The 16,475-nt window shown below is 28.0% G+C and overlaps 1 long non-coding RNA gene across 1 annotated transcript in view; it reads left to right on the top strand.

Moving 5' to 3' along the window:
* The window catches only part of LOC148229725 (uncharacterized), an 81,262-nt gene that overhangs the window by 32,337 nt on the left and 32,450 nt on the right, over window positions 1–16,475 (top strand). Inside the window, exon 3 of the long non-coding RNA XR_015811425.1 lies at window positions 2,425–2,501. This is a non-coding gene — a long non-coding RNA (uncharacterized LOC148229725). The remainder of the gene's footprint in view (window positions 1–2,424; window positions 2,502–16,475) is intronic.

Consider the following 16,475-nt stretch of genomic DNA (forward strand, 5'->3'; position numbering starts at 1 on the left):
TTTAATTTGAGGTCCTTTGTCACCGCGGGGTACTCGTGACCTTTCGATTATCGCTCTCTAGTGCGGTATTAACGTTAAATCATTTTATTAGACTTAAGAGCCGTTGTGTTATACATTTTAGAATTCATTAGCTATTCAATCATTGACAATAATTTAAATTGACTATTCTTAGAAGAATTACATTACTATTACTAATGTAACAATTTTCGTAAAAATTGTTGATCTACTTTCATCTACGTATTATTCATTTTAATAACAGAAAATAAAGTTAAACTAATTACTTGAATAAATATTTTATTAAAAATACGTGCTTATAATTTTTTATTACTTTATTGATGCAAGCAATAGAAAAAGCGTAAAAGTACCTAGCTTTCATATTTTTTGCCGATTATAGTAAATGTAAATAAATATATACATATGTACATATATGAAGACAACAGATATTTTTTGTGATTTGTTAACAACCTTCCAGTTCCAATGTCTTTAATTAAATGATTATTCAAGGATTTCTATTTAAAATATCTATATTATAATAATGTGTTTAATAATTTCATATACAATTTAAAATCTGGTTATCTACATTATATTTCCATTTATTTATTTAGGCAAAAAGCAAAGAATAGTTATTTATATAAGATGTTATTATAACAAATTTTTACATCAAAAATTTTGTAAAAATTACAAAATAGGGCAATGTGAATAGTCTTAAATAAAAATAGATTTACTAGTTGTAGATGTATAATTGATAGATTGGAATGGTATTTCAATAAGAAATTAAGATGTACATAAATTGAATACTAGAAAAAGAGACAATTTAAGGATAGCTAGGTATTAGAAAACGAGTACGGCTAGGGTAATTATGTACGGAGGTGTTAATTTATATAATAATATTCCTAGGACAATTCGTAAAAATAAAACTATAATTGGTTTTCTAAATGAAATAAAAAAAACACCTTCGTGTATTAAGAAATAAATTACAATATTAAGTCTTTTTTGTATATGTTATATATTATATATATACGTTGAGTTAAGATTTATTTGATGTAAAAATTAGCTAATAAGCTAAATAAATTTAAAAAAAATAATAATAATTATAATAAAATTATAAAAGAAAAAAAACAATTGATAAAATGAAGCACATTAAGAATATATTATCTTTAAAATGTATATGAATATAATAGAATGGTAAAATTTGTTCATTACAACTTTAATTATATAATAAAAAAACTTTATTATATTATTAGCATATATAAGTGTTTTTATAAAAAAAATATTTCTCGAGAAAAATGTAAAATTATGGTTTCCCATTTCTAAAAGTTTTTCTAGAATATTCATAAAATGTTTTTGTGTTAAAAATTAAATTTATTCGAATATACCGCTACAATTTTGAAGACAATTTTTTGTTTTATTTCGCCAAATTTACAGTTGCATTCAGAGCAGGTAGTACGAATAGAGACAGAGATCCCTAAAACATTGTTTTCCAATGTAAGTTTTATGAATTACGATTAGCAAACATTTCGTTTCTAAATATTTTTTCAAAGACTTTAGTCTTTTGCAAAAATTCGTTCGCTAACAATGAAACAAGTTTTTGAAAAATATCATTTGATGAATGTGACCGGTAGTTGAACAGGCATTAAAATTTTAGTTAGAATATAAATATTATAAATAATATAAGAATTTAATAATATAATGATTATGTACATGTTTTACTATTATTTGCATTTATATTGTAATTATTAACTATAGTATAAATTACATGTATAAATTCTGACCTAAATTATTATTAATTAAATCAGCAAAGAGATTTTCCGTGAATAAAAATATATGCTGTAATAAAATAAATATAAACTTTATATTACATATATTTTTTAATGTGTGAAAATTTTTCGAGAATTCTCGAAAAATTGGAATCGATTACTCATTTCTGAGAAATGCGAAATACTATCTGAAACTAATGATATGTGTTATTTTGTCACTAAAATAATATACGCTTTGACAGCTTGTGTTTATATTTAAACTTAAGGTTGTTTCTATCGTATATTCTAATGTATTATATTAGTTACGCAAAATATTTTTTTACTTTTTCGGTATAAAAAGACAATATTTTTCAATTGTTGACATTAGTTGCTTATGAGTTAAAAAGTATATTATATTTTATTTTTATGTCTTTATTAGAGCGTTTGTATCGAGTTCCAAAGTTTAGCTCGAGTCTCGATATAAACCCAGGCACTTAACGCTAAATTTTCATTATACCTTACCATCCTGTTTACTCTGAAGAGGCGGTGGCAAAGGTTATCTACGTTTCGTAAATATAATTGACTCTGTTTTATTCTAGTTAATTTTATTTTTCTACCTCTCAAAATATTTTTTAAAGTTAAAATGTTACATATATACATAGATAAACGTGAATTTTTTTAATTTCAGGATATCGTCCGTATATAAGATAGAGAGAAACGGCCCGAAAAATCTTCCCTGTGGAACTCCAACTGGTATTTTACACGGTTAGTGAATATTATTCATTATAAGTTGCACATGGAATAAACCGCTTTATGTTAGTTTGTTGAAATTTAAAGCATACATAAATTATATACAATAGAATGGCCAACCTTTTAGGCTCGCCCTACCTAGCAGCCCCACGCGACGCCACCGTTCTACATATAAATAACATGCAAGGCGGCGGCGTTAGCGATCAAAGGCTCTGTTTGCAAAAAAGTGAAAAATAAAAAAATGGTGCGTGTCCGCCGACGTATTGTAAACACGACAAGATCTCGCCAAAAATAGATCATGATCGCAAATATTGAATACGTAATTATAATTGCAGTAACGTAAACGCCCGCTAAACACATAACACTCGATCGTGATCAAAGAGCCGACATGCACTATTCCGACCAATTTGCATCGGACTGTATTATTTAAATGTAATGACATGAGTATTTTACACGATTCGTATTTTGTGTGAAGGCTGACAACGTGATGTCAAACCCAGGCGCGTTTGAATGACAATGATTGTTAATACATAACTTTTATAATTTAGCACCCTATTATCTTTCGGCGTCTTTATAGTGAGCATATAATAAAGGTGCACACAATTTGCTACCTAAACTACTTTATAAATAAGAAAAGGCTCTATAAATATATGTGTTTTTAGATATGAACATATTGCATATTTTTTAATGGTTTACCATTCTGATAACTCTCAAGGCAAAAACCATAATTTAGTTGCAAAATAAATACTTCCAGTAAATCCTTATCGTAATGTACATAGAAACTTGTCAACTGTTTTTGAAGTAAACAATACCGACTTTCACGTACCGTATTTCGTAAAATCTTGAATAGTTAATATTCATTTTATAAATAAAATAATTTAAATGTGCGCATAGATTATTAATCATCACTCATAACTGCACTGTATTAATCATAGGTGCTCGATTACGTGTAACAATGCACTCAGATCATTTTATTATCAATATATATTACATAGTAACACTTTTATATGTACTTATTTGGAGTAAACGCGAAAAGATAAAAACATTCATAAGCAAACACTACGTGACATTAGATAAAGAAACCGCTCTTTCTGTGTTGATCTCTGTTGTTAACTCGAACCCAATATGGTATGTTTAAACAAGAGCATTATCCTTTGTCGGCGAAAATGCTAAATGACACGTTTCAACCACCATGCAGCTATATAATGTTACAGACATGACAATAAAATATTATAAACAATGTAAAACGTCGATATTTCACTAATATACAGACGGCCAATATGTAATTGTTTATGAAAATACAATATATAAACATTGTAAAGAAAAAATAAAACTGATCTGCTATCGATTCTAATGACACATTTGTAAATATATACATATAAGGTCAATGATGTTTATGTTATGGGATTATGATCAGGATATGAATATTGATTTAAGCAAATATTAAGAGTGTATAAAAGTTATATTAATACTATTTATAATGTATTGTCGTATATTATATATCACAATAATATAGTGCAGAATATAGGTAAAACTTATGGAGAGAAAGATCTGTTAGTCAGTGTTTATACATATGTATATGTATGTAGAACAATATGTGATTTTCTTATTAGATATTGAAATATAATTTGTTTTACAATTTAATATAGATATGGTTAATTTTATCATGGTATTCCCCTTTTCGATTTGATAAACGAACATTAAAATTCCACAAATTATCATTTCATTATCTATATTGATTGAGGAAAGCGACTGCATTCTATAAAATATGAAACATTTCAAGTATCTGAAACCTTTACTCTTGTAAATATGATATTAAAATAAAAACTAACTGTTGCTAGAATTTAAACGTCCACTGTTATTAAATCTAAAAGAAAAGTATTAAAATTAATTTATCCGTCTTAAAAAGTATTTTAGCTATATCCTTAAAGACAAAGACTTAATAGTATATTATATTTTTACTATAAATAGAAAATAATAAATTTTATTTTGTAATTATTGATTAAGTTGATTGGATCCCTGCACACTCTTTATGATGCTCTAGTCCGCAGCATACTAGAAACTAGCTCTATCATTTGGATTCCAGGCGTAGTGATTCAATGTAATGAATTGAAGCTGGAAAAAGTACAGCGTAAATTCCTTCGATATTTATACTTGAAGGCATACGGGTATTATCCGTTCTTGTTTCAGAGTGCTTTTATTTTGGGAGCGCTTGGATACGTTTCTTTGTCAACTCGCAGAAGTGTTTATATAATTAAACACTTCTGTAAATTGCTTAAAAGCATTGTAGACAATCCTTCGGTATAGCAGCTCCAAATGTGGGCTCTGGAAGGTGGTTATAAATAGTTTTCGATCGCATCCACTGTTCTAGCCTGTAAAGTCTAGAGCTGGAACACTTGCCAAAGGCCGTTCGTCTGTTTAATACTGTGCATAGAGATATTGACATTTTGGTTTTGGGGTTTTGGTTCAATTCGTGTGGGATAATGCACACCTGTTTAGGTGATTTGTGTCTGTTATTTTATCTGGTTTTCGTGTTTTTTGTATGTATGCATACGTATATATGGATATATTTATATGTATTTTAAAATTGTAATATATTTTATATTTTTCGCAATCGTGACGCATTAGGTTAACTTGTCAGGTCACGATGGTCATTATTTTATTAAATATGTGAATATTATTTTTTATTATCTGATTATTACATGAAAGTAAATACAATATAAAAAGTAAAATTTTATTTTCCAAATTTTGCAGACTGGTAAAGATTAAATAAAATCACTAAAATAAAGTCTTAAAAAGTCATACCCAAAGTATAATATACTGCGGTTCCACTATTAGCTGTTTTGAATGCGTTTAGTGTTTATTTATTTCTTGACCTTTTATTATTTATTTAATAAGGAAAACCATAAATGTATAAACTTTTAAAGGAGACGTTTGTTTATTATGAACGTAAACAATTTATATTGTGGTTTTAATAAAATATTCTTAAATACTGTATTATTTTATGATAATATGATTAGTTACATTATCAAAACTATAAAATTTATAAAAATAAATAAATTAAAATTGGTCCAAAAACGATCTTATTTTAAATTCCCATATCTTGCAAACCATTTACAGAAAAAAATCAGTTTTTTCTTCTTTGTATTGAGTTAAGTGTTTCTGTGTTATTTTAAATATCATCAAAAATAATTTGGGCGATTTTGTTAGAAACATAAAATTCAGCGTCAGATTGACATAATGATTATTCAATATTTTTAAAACTTCAAAGTGCTTATTATAACCAAATAAATTACAATTTTAATAGCATGTAATTATTATATAATGAATACTTTTAAAGTATTTAAAAAATCTCTTGTTAAACACTAAAGTAAGGCCGCACGATTACTGATAGTATCTGAACAAACTATCTGCGAATACAATACGTTATACCTATTCGGAATACTTAAGAAATTTGTTTCTTTGTACGGTATGCCCATTTATTGCATTATGCAAAGTTGTAGTATAATGTTCTTGACATTTACAGTATTAAAAAAACACTTGACCTGCTTTTATAAAGCGCTATTGTGTCGCGGTTTGATTGATTAGCGAATCCTCAGAAGGATAAACACTACGCGGTTGTATATAGTATAACATCCGCAGCGTGTTAAACAGAGTACATACGTATAATTTAATAAACGACAATGGATAATAATGTTATTCCATTTGGGCGTCGATAATTGCGGTGTTTCCACAAGCAAGGAGTGTCCGTTATCAATTTATATACGCCTTGCGTATTGTGTGTATTTAAGTGACGCCGAATCCAGGCAATGTTTGCTTATTCGGCAAATTTAGCACGTGTAGTATCTATAATAAAAATAGTAATAAAAGATTCAATTTAATCAGCTCTTAAGCGGTATTTCTAGGCGAGGCTCATTATAACCGTTTTGATTGCTAAGATATATTATTTATTTATTAGAATAGTTGGAAACTTAATAAATAATATATAGTGATATTTAAGTGCCTAGTGACACAGTTTCACATTGAGTTGATTTGTGCCATGTACCACAATGGCACAGGCACATTTCAATATTTTTTCTTCGAATGTATGAGCTTTCGATTTCGTGTGAAAGTCGGCGTTGCGTGTTTGTATTTGACATGTGGTGTGCATGCTTTGAAATTTCGGCATTTTTTTTATATATATATCTATGTTTTTAATTAAAAAAATGTCTACAATAAGATCTACTTACTTTTGCTGAATTTTCTAATATTCATTTTCAATTAAATAAATCTTTGAAATATTTTTAAATATAATCAGGGCGAGCCTTCATTTTTATGTGATCATTTAACGATTTTTAAAAATTGATTTTTGATAATGAATATTCCGCTTAACCCTCATATGACTCGATTTATCAGTTTTTTTTAATTAAACTCCTATTTAAATGCATACATCTAAGTGAATAAAATCCTAAGATAAAAAAATAAAAATAGTGATGTGAGAATTAAATCTTTGGCAACGATTCGTTCGCCAGCTAAATTAAATAAGAATCAAATGTTTTTTTATATAAATGCTATACTATAATAATCATACGATAAGATGTTGTTATATTTTTTGCAAAATATGAGGGAAAATACTAGGGAAAATACGAGGGAAAAAGTGACCGTTAATTAGTTATTTTAGTCAGAAAATTAATAATAATGTAATATAAAATAATTTAAAATACATTAATAATGTAAAAATGATGTATTAGTATGTTTTAGTAAATGTTTTACTATTCTTTGTTGTGTTTATTTTTTAATTATTAACAATGATATAATTTAAATACATTAATATTGACTCAAATTGCTTGACCCAAAGATTCTTTATATATAAATAAATATTCTGCACGCGGTATTTTTTTATATGTCCACATTTTTAAAGAATTCTCGAGAAATTTAGAGTAATTTCATATTTCTCGAGAAAATGAAAACATTAGGAAATGCAAAACGTAATAAATTATAATAATTGCTAATTGTTCTTAGATAGATTGAAAAATAAAAAATAGTAAAAAATAAATCTGCCAATCTTTGTGGCACAAGGTAATGTCAAAATTATTAAGCTAATTATAAAAAAATATATGCTAGCAAAATACAGCATTTTAGTTTATATAGAAATAATTGTTAAATAATAATAGCAAAAATGATTAACTTATAAAAAAATACTGTTTTTTTACAAAATAGTTTTTTTTATAAAATTAAAAAAAATATTTTCATGTTTAATCAACATAAGGATTGAGTTATCTTATATTTGTAGTAACAGAGTATTAGTACCAAATACATAACCGTCTAAGTAATTTAAATATTACATATATTTTTTTGCAGTATATAATACCACTTAGTTGTTGCTGATAAGCTAAAAATAAATTCCATAAGATGCTTTTAAGATATATCAAGGGTTGATTAATTTATTTTGCATTTTGTTTTAACACTTTGCCGACGGGTCATTGATGTGCAGAAATGTTTCGCGAGAACTGTGCGCAACACAGAGATATAACAACAAAAATTATAACTTTTGAATTAAAAATAATTAAAAAACAAAAATCTAGCAAATATTCTGAATTGTATTGGTACAAATGTTGAAATTATTTCATCAGTGGTTTTCAAGCTGTGGGTCGCATAAGATGAAATTTGTTTTATTTCTAATTTAAAAAAATATTTACAAATAAACTAAAATGCTGGTTTTGAGTATTGGTTGACGAAATGCGTTGATTTTGTTTCCACGAAAAATGTAATGTATCCACATGGAAAATAAATTGAAGTAATACAGGCGGCCCTCGATTTTCGCACATAATTGGTTCCTGAAAATGCGTGCGAATGTTGAATGTTTGAAAGTAGAGGGAAGTAAAAAAATTTGAAATTGTGTGTATCTTAAAATATTTATTTATCAAGTAAATATAAAATGTTTAAGAGGCATTTAAGAGACATGTTTAAGTGGGGTTTGAGGGTGTTTTCTTTGAAAAGCTATCAAGAGTTAACTGTTTTCCATTATTCTTTTTCTTTTCTTCGTATAGTATTTTATAACATGCTATGTCTTTATTGTTCGCCCTACGCACTTGTGATATGCGTTCTCCATTGGGATCACAATCTTCCATAATATTTAAAAATTTGTCAAGATGCGTGAAGGCTTCATTCATATTTTTCATTGTTAAAGAGTTTTCCAAAATAAACCTGTCTCATCTACAATAAATATTTGGCTAGAGGAATATTCTCCATCTTCAATAATTTTGGATAATTAAGAAATAAATTCTTTTGCAGCATCTTTATCCGCATCAGCCAATTCTCCAGTAAATGTACTATTATGAAAAGAATACCTCATTTTAAAATTGTAAAACCAACCGTTACTTGCTTGAAAAATCGTGTTTATTTTTTTTAATCTATCCTTACAATCTTTGTGCAAACTAAGAGCTTTTGCTTGAATAATTGAAATACTCAGAGGGTCATCTTTTTGATATTAGTTATCGATCCATGATGACAAAGATTTTTCCATTTCATCCATGTTTTTTTGGAAACATATCCTTAAAGATTGTGGAAATATATCTTTAATATTCACAATTTTGAACGTATTCTTTAATTATATTTTTATTTTGCAAAATTGAACATATCGTAGACCTGTTTGTATCATACAAACGTCCGATTGAAGCAAAAGATTCACCGCTATCAGAACGTTTTATAATTTCCATCTTTGTCTCGAATCGTGTGAAGTTTATGAGTCCTTGATTTCTTTTTGTTCGTATCAACACTGAAGTTTTTCCGTTTCTCACTTATGTTTAAAATTTTTTTTTTAAATGTGCGAAATAGCAAATTGTGTCGAATGTTGTGTTGAAGTCGAACGTTGAAAAGTCGAGGGCGAGTTAAATTGTAATTCAATACCCTTCTAAGTGTTGAAATAGTTTAAATAATTTAATTTCATACGAACAGTCTAAATTCCATACAAGTGTAACAGTCCAAATGATTTAATTCTATAAAGAACAATTTAAATGATTTAATTCCATACACTCAAATGGAGGATATTTTTGTTATAATAGTCAATGTTTATATAATTACAGTTAGTATATTATTAGGATCTTTCTATGGTGTTTTTTTTTAACTTTTAATAAAACGGAGAGTAAAAAAATCTAATATAATATATTGCTCCAAGCTTATTGAAAAATATTATATTTTATTTCTAGTACGTATAAATTGTATGAATGTATTTTCTGATTGGTTTTTCCTATTAGCACACATGCAAAAATTAGACGGAAGGAGCACTGTTCCTTATATAAATCGCGAGTCTAATTTATCGGTCTGTCTCTTTAGACTAGTCGGTCGGCGTTGCGGTGTATGGCCGATTAAAAATCGTTTCAAATCACGCGTTTATTTTTAATTATAGAAATAACATTCTTAATTAAATAAAATTAATAAATAAATAAAACTTACTATAACCCAGAAGGTTATTATAGAATATACTCACCCAGTAAAACTTACATGTATTTCAAAGTAAACAATGTTAACTTATTACTTATAATAATTAAAAAAATAAATTAAAACCTAATTTTATTTTTAGTAAAGTATAATTGAGTAATTGATTATGCCTTGAAGGACGTGGATACACGATTTTTTTAATTCTTGTCGTGTCTTGTAGAACGGAGTTAATGATTATAATTACTTCGATCGAGTCTCAGATTAGGATTTTCTAGTTTTTTTTAGTCTGATGTAGTTCATCAGAGCTAAATATTACAATCTAAAGCAAACTAAAATCTGTCTTTGGAAGCATAATATATGATACTTACACATGGTGGAAAACTTTTGATTAGAATAAAAAATATGGTATAAGACGAATATATATGTTGTATAATATAAAAAAGTTTTAATATATTAAACGAGAGATGGAGAGATGAAAAATAGTCTAGGGTTGCATGGCGCCACTGACGCTGCGAATTTGGCGTCAACGTAATTTATACGCCATAATTAAATTTGTACATGGCTTTCCTTCACGACAAAATGTAAATTTACAGCTCGCTTTGCGTATGCATGCGTCGTACTATACACACACTTTTGGATGTGTAGGAGCGAAATATAATAGTCAGGAAATTGACAATGAAGCACATTATACCTAGCATCTATCTAAATTGCTTCTGGAAACTGATTAATAAAATTCAGCACGTTCCGAGACATGCAAAATTGAATACGATTGATAATATGTGTTTGTTTTCGTTGTGGAAAAAAACACAATTGAACCTTGACTTTTGCGATAAAATGTGCATATCGTTTTAATACATTGCTTTATTTAATATCTCTTGATCGAGATAACAATCAAGGTTGCCAACTCAATAAAATAAATACATACATTAACGTATGTATTTATGTATATATTACATATATATTAAATCTGCTTATACTACATATTTGTATAAATAATATATGTATGTAATTTAACTATAATCATGTAGAGTAATTTAAAAAATGTTGATAAAAATTGTGACTCTCCGTTGATTTTTAAACGGCAACGATACAATTCTGTAGCATTTATTCTATAAACATATAATTTATAGTAGCAATATATGAACAAATAGGCCATTAGCTTAGCAAAACCTTGATTAGTAAAATCTTAAACTTTGCACTACAGTGGGTGATTAATATTTTCTGTTATACTTATCAGTAACAGATCTACTCATCGGTAACGATAGATGTTTTTAATAGCTCTCTTTCTCTTTACTTGTAATTATTGCTATATTTTGCCAAATATAATACTTCTTTATAATTCGTAAATAAATCCTAAATTTTCGTATTAGCAACTAATCGTTCATAGTTTGAGGACTAGTCAAAATAGACGGAAAACCTGTTAACAGTTTATTTTATAAACATAGAAGTAGTAATCAAACAATTAAAGGAATTTATTACTTCTCAAAACATAATATGTGAACAACAATCGGGATTCAGAGAAAAGCATTCCACTGAAACTGCATTACAAGTAGTGATAAATGATTGGCTATTGGCTAAGGATACAAACAAAATCATTGGAGCAGTGATCTTGGATTTCAAGAGAGCCTTCGAAACAATAGACAGAAAAATAATGTTAAAGAAATTGGAGAGTATAGGTATAAGTGATATAGTTTTAAGATGGTTTAATAATTACTTATATAAAAGAAAACAAAAAGTTAAAATAAATAATGTATATTCTGAAGAGAAATTAGTGTCTTATGGAGTACCACAAGGGTCTAAATTGGGACCATTGTTATTTGTTTTGTATATTAATGATATAGTTAATAACGTGAAAAAATGTAAAATTCATCTATTTGCGGATGACACATTAATTTATTGCATAGGTGATAACATTAAAGAAATTGTAAATAATTTAAATAATGAATTAAGTATATTAGAAATATGGTTAAAGAATAATGTACTTAAATTAAATGAGAATAAAACTAAATGTATGTTTATTAATTATAAAAATGTGTTAGATAATAGTACCAAAATAGTAATAAATAACTCTAGTATAGAAATAGTGGATAATATAAAATATTTAGGAGTAATTGTTGATACAAAATTAAATTTTAAAGAACATTGTAATTACATATTAAAAAAAATTAGTAGAAAAATAGGTTTATTATCTAGATTAAGAAATATATTAAGTATAAATACAAAAAAAATAATTTACAATAGTATAATATTGCCCCATTTTAATTATTGTGCAACACTATTAAATATGTTAAATAAATTAGATAAACAAATGTTGCAAAAATTACAAAATAGGGCAATGAGAGTAATCTTAAATAAAAATAGATTAACTAATTGTAAAAGTATGATTGATAGATTAGAATGGTTGAATGTTCAAGAAATATTGAGTATGAATGTTTTAGTATTTATATATAAGTTAGAAAATAATATGTTACTAGAATATTTTAATAAGTATTTAATAAGAAATAAAGATGTACATAAATATAATACTAGAAATAGAGAAAATTTAAAGAAAATTAAGTATAAGAAAACGAGTACGGCTAGGGGAATTATGTACGGAGGTTTTGATTTATATAATAGTCTTCCAAGAGAAATCCGAAACAGCAAAAATATAACGGGTTTCATAAATGGAATAAAAAAACACCTTCGTACATATAGAAATAAATTATAATATTAAGACTTTATTATTGTATTTTTTCATTTTTTCTTTCTGTTATGTATTTTTTATATATTTTTATATATGTTTACTAAATTTGTTAGATGTAAAGATTAGCTATTAAGCTAAATAAATTAATAAAATAAATAAATATATAAAGCAATGTATTGTGGATGTCACTATCAGCCAGTGGAGTTGAAACGGCGGGTCTTTGTAGTTGGAGAGCCTTTGCTGGAGTGTCGAGTTGTATTATTGTCGGCTGTGATTTCGGTAGAGCGGCTGGAATTGTCGTGTTTTTACGACGCTCTTTCAACGATCCGTTGATGAAGCGTTTTTTAGCTCGTCTCTGCTGCTGTGACTCTGTGGCGTCTCACCTAGTGCATCTCTTACCGCGTCTCTCATCCCTTCTACGACTAAGTGTCATGTCTTTTATAATGCTGGTTCGAGACAGCTCTGGCGAATCTAAGATGAGGATCTTTGCGGGTCAATTGCATCGTTTCTTGGACACATTCACAAACTGTTGTTATGGTTTTTAATAGAAATTGTTCAGATGGTCACTCCGGGGGTTCATTAACCAAAAAGTATAATAAATATTATGCGCAGGCGCAGGATAGAATGTACTGCCTAGCGCGCGTCCTTTCTAAGCATTTTTAGAGTATTTTTTTCGATAGTACTGGATGGTACTGGATGATTACCGTCTTGGGACGGGTGTTTCTAATTATTAACGCAATTGTTTACTCACGAGATCTCTCTCTCTTTGTTATGAAATACGGTGTATGGTTTTTGTTTAACACGTGTTGATTTCTCCTACTAATCAAATACTCGTTAATTTAAATAACATAAATAATAAAAAAATTATAAATAAAAAGATGAATATCACAATACAATATGTTTGAAAAAAAAAATAAGTTCAACACTGCTCTGCTTATGACGTAAAACGTAGATTATTACGTAGCCGTAAAATTACCCGAAAATTGAGATAACAATCCGTGACGCAATGATAATATTCGCTCGTTTCTTCCCCACTTGTGGGGGTCGTTAGGGACCCTCGAATTTTTCCGGTCGAACTAGCACACACACGGTCACCGGAATCCCCAGAGCTAGGTGACTAATCCGTCTATTATTGTCTATCCGTTTCCTCCATGGGTGTTGCTAATTTTTCGCGTGGCACGGGCACTCGTTTTTAGCGCGTGTGTCCACTCATCCGCTTGGCAAGTGGACAAGACAGATTCTTTATTATTTGCTCTCGTAATAATGTTCGATAACTGCCCCTTTTGCTTTATGTAATTGTAAACTGAAAAATTGGGTCTTATAAAAAATATTTAAAAAAATTAGTACAAATATTTTGAGATACAAAATTCGATATAATTTTCACGAGTACTAAAAAAACTCTTTAAGAGGTCGTTGAGTCATGTCATGATCAATTTATCATTCGTCTAGCAGCTGTGTGTCGAATTATGCGCATAAATAATGGCCGCAGAGGAATATTATAAAATGTAGGCAATATTCACATGCGTGTCTTGTAAAAGGGGTTTTTATAGACACATATCTAAAAGCCATTTGTAATGCGTAATCTCCAAATGCACAAAACGATTTGTACAGATAAGTAATCAATTTAACCAAAATGGATATCCATTTATTTATAATGTCAAATTTAAACATCTGCTTCTAATACTTACATACATATTATATAAATTTCAAAAGGAGAATTCTCATTTTTCAAAACGTGTAACTGGCATAAAAACATGTAGCTATATTTTTAAATTACCACCAGTAACATTTAGATGTACAAAGGCATCTATGTCATGCCCAATATATTTTCTAAAGCTATTTTAAATGATTTGATGATAAAATTTCCAGTATTTTATTTTATTATTTACTCAGAAATACTTACATCAATTTATTACGGTAAAAATATTTAGTTATTTCTAACTATTTTATCTGGGATTGACAAATTACTATCATCCAGAAAGCATCACTCAACAAATCACGACAGATTTTAGTTGTTCCATGAAATCACAGCCGACAATAATGCAACTTGACGCGCCATTTTTCTTTATATGTAATTATTTGTGTATGTATGTACGTTCATAAAAAAAACTGTTACTAACTTTTTCGACCTCAGAACCCGAAAGATACAAAACTCTCAATATAGATGTAAAGAACATACATATTTACTTTTATTACAAGTTACTTGCTACTGGTACTAAAAGAAAATTACTAATTAAATTGTAGTAATAATAAATAATTAACTGTTATACAAATGCATTTGCGGCATCCGAGTTTAAGTTTGACTCATTGATCAATTAATATATTTAAAATTATGAGGTTCAGTGTCTATAGAATCGTCTTTGTGGCAATATCCGGCATTGTAAAATTAATACATTATATATTATGTATAAATTTTATTGTTTCCTGCGAGTTTTAGACTGATCAGATTTTTGGATAACAGACAGCTCTATTATAATAATGAAGGCGTAGACATTTTAAATTATATTAAAGCGAGCGTGTTGACACCTTGGACAAAATGAATAATGATGTTGGAAACAGACATTTCTGTTTTAGAACGGAAGAGCAAAATAGTGAACAACGTTCACATTGTGTTGAATTTGTACATCTAATAGTTACATCCATTGAAAAATTTAATTTACATTTTTACAGCACTATAATTTTGAGTAATAACAATCAAATGTCAGAGTGACAGTTGCGCTCGTCTAAAATATTACTTGTACAATTACCGTTTAAAATTATAACAGCGTATAAGCTCGTTAGTTTTGACAGTTTTGGTCACAACGTCAACTTTTATAGGCTGTTGTAGCAAAATAACGTTATTTTAATAGTCTACTTTAAAACGTTTGGAAAGCGCGCATCGACGAACTTTCAAGGTTACTTTTCTTTTTTTATGGCCTCTCACGATTTTCAACGTCGGTCCATACATGTAAACAGATTTCGGATTTTCACAAACTAGTTAATTTTTCGCCTATCCATATTTTTTAGGAATTGGCACTGATCCCGCGCTAAAAAATCGTTAATAATGTGCAACGAATATTTTAATCGCATTTCCAGCAGCGTAGGCTTAAATAATCTCCACATTTTTAAAACTATCTTCATTATTTATTTTATACTTTTTTTAACAATTTTTTTTGTAGGGCTGACAATTTTTTTTGTTATTGATGTTATATATTTAACATTGTTATACGATTTCATTTCAAGTCTCCACTTTTAACTTTTACCGGAAAAAAAAATTTTCTTACTGAATCCACTGCGGTCCAATTTATTAAATCACAAAAATTAAGCTTCTAAAATATTATTTATATATAATTTATTTGGGGTAAACCCTGTACCGGTTCTAGATGTTGGGACCACTACCAGAAAAAACCCACCCAAGAATGCAATGACAAAAGAACGAATATTTGAGTAAACAGTCGAATAGGCAGGATTGCTTAGCGTGCGTCCTTTCCAAACAAAGAGCAGTTTTATAAACGGTACTTTTGTGCTGTTAGGTGGTCAGTGCAATATTACCAATTAAATACGCAATTATATGGTCACAAAATCTCTCTACAATTGTGTGGGGCCTTATTTTAGAGACAAATTGATCTTTCTTTTCGTTTGATTAAAATGGTCTTAAGATTGACCTCTAAAATATAACAAATTGTGCAGGTGGTTGAATCCTCCAGTAGCTTTGTTTTCTCTTTAGTGAAAAGTCATTGAGATGTCTCGACGATGTGTGGTATAGTATTTATTAATTTTATTAAAACAAAAAAAATTACCCAGTCTCATAAATTTGATCACGTTTAAAAAGCGTATTTTCCTAGATAATACAAAAATATGTTGTTCATTAGACGAAGAACTAATATATTTACTTTTTTTAATAAAGT

This window comes from Plectrocnemia conspersa, unplaced genomic scaffold (assembly GCF_051122295.1).
Source record: "Plectrocnemia conspersa isolate PC_06_02 unplaced genomic scaffold, ASM5112229v1 ptg000011l, whole genome shotgun sequence".
In the NCBI taxonomy this organism is placed as follows: Eukaryota; Metazoa; Arthropoda; class Insecta; order Trichoptera; family Polycentropodidae; genus Plectrocnemia; species Plectrocnemia conspersa.